The sequence below is a fragment of the Mastomys coucha genome, unplaced genomic scaffold, assembly GCF_008632895.1.
Source record: "Mastomys coucha isolate ucsf_1 unplaced genomic scaffold, UCSF_Mcou_1 pScaffold15, whole genome shotgun sequence".
NCBI classification, from domain to species: Eukaryota; Metazoa; Chordata; class Mammalia; order Rodentia; family Muridae; genus Mastomys; species Mastomys coucha.
This window is the reverse complement of record NW_022196897.1, coordinates 40,890,318-40,890,899: the sequence shown is the minus strand read 5'-3', so window position 1 is coordinate 40,890,899 and position 582 is coordinate 40,890,318.

Here is a 582-nt window from a genome sequence, read left to right as displayed (position 1 = left end):
TTGTAACCTGCTTACTGATGGTACTCTGTAATTTGATACAAATAAAAAATTGCCATATAGGGATATTTAAAAAAAAAAAGGCAACCATGATTACACAGACAGATCCCAGTGGCTCATTGAACAGCTAGACTTGTATAATTGGGAAGCTCTGAGGGAGTTTGAGAACTGCCTTTAAAAAAAAAATTGAACAGCATCTAAGTAATGACTCTCAACATTATCTTCTGGCCTTTACATACATATGCATACATGTGTGCACATACGTATACACACATACACATTCACATACCTACACACATACATGATAAATTGTCAGTGCATTAACATAAAATTTTAGGGCATAGGAAGATCCCAACTGAACAAAGAATCAAACTCCCTGGTTTTCAGTTTGAACACAGTCTTTAAAGAGATGAATTTGGAAATGGTCATAATGTCTAGATTTTAAATGTCCCCTGAAGGTCCATGTGTTAAAGATATGGTCACCACAGTAGCAATTTGTTATCTTAAGAGATACCTTAATCTGCAACTTATAGGAGGGCCAAGCCCACAGTGTGTGCCATGATTGTATAAACTTCAGGCAGAACA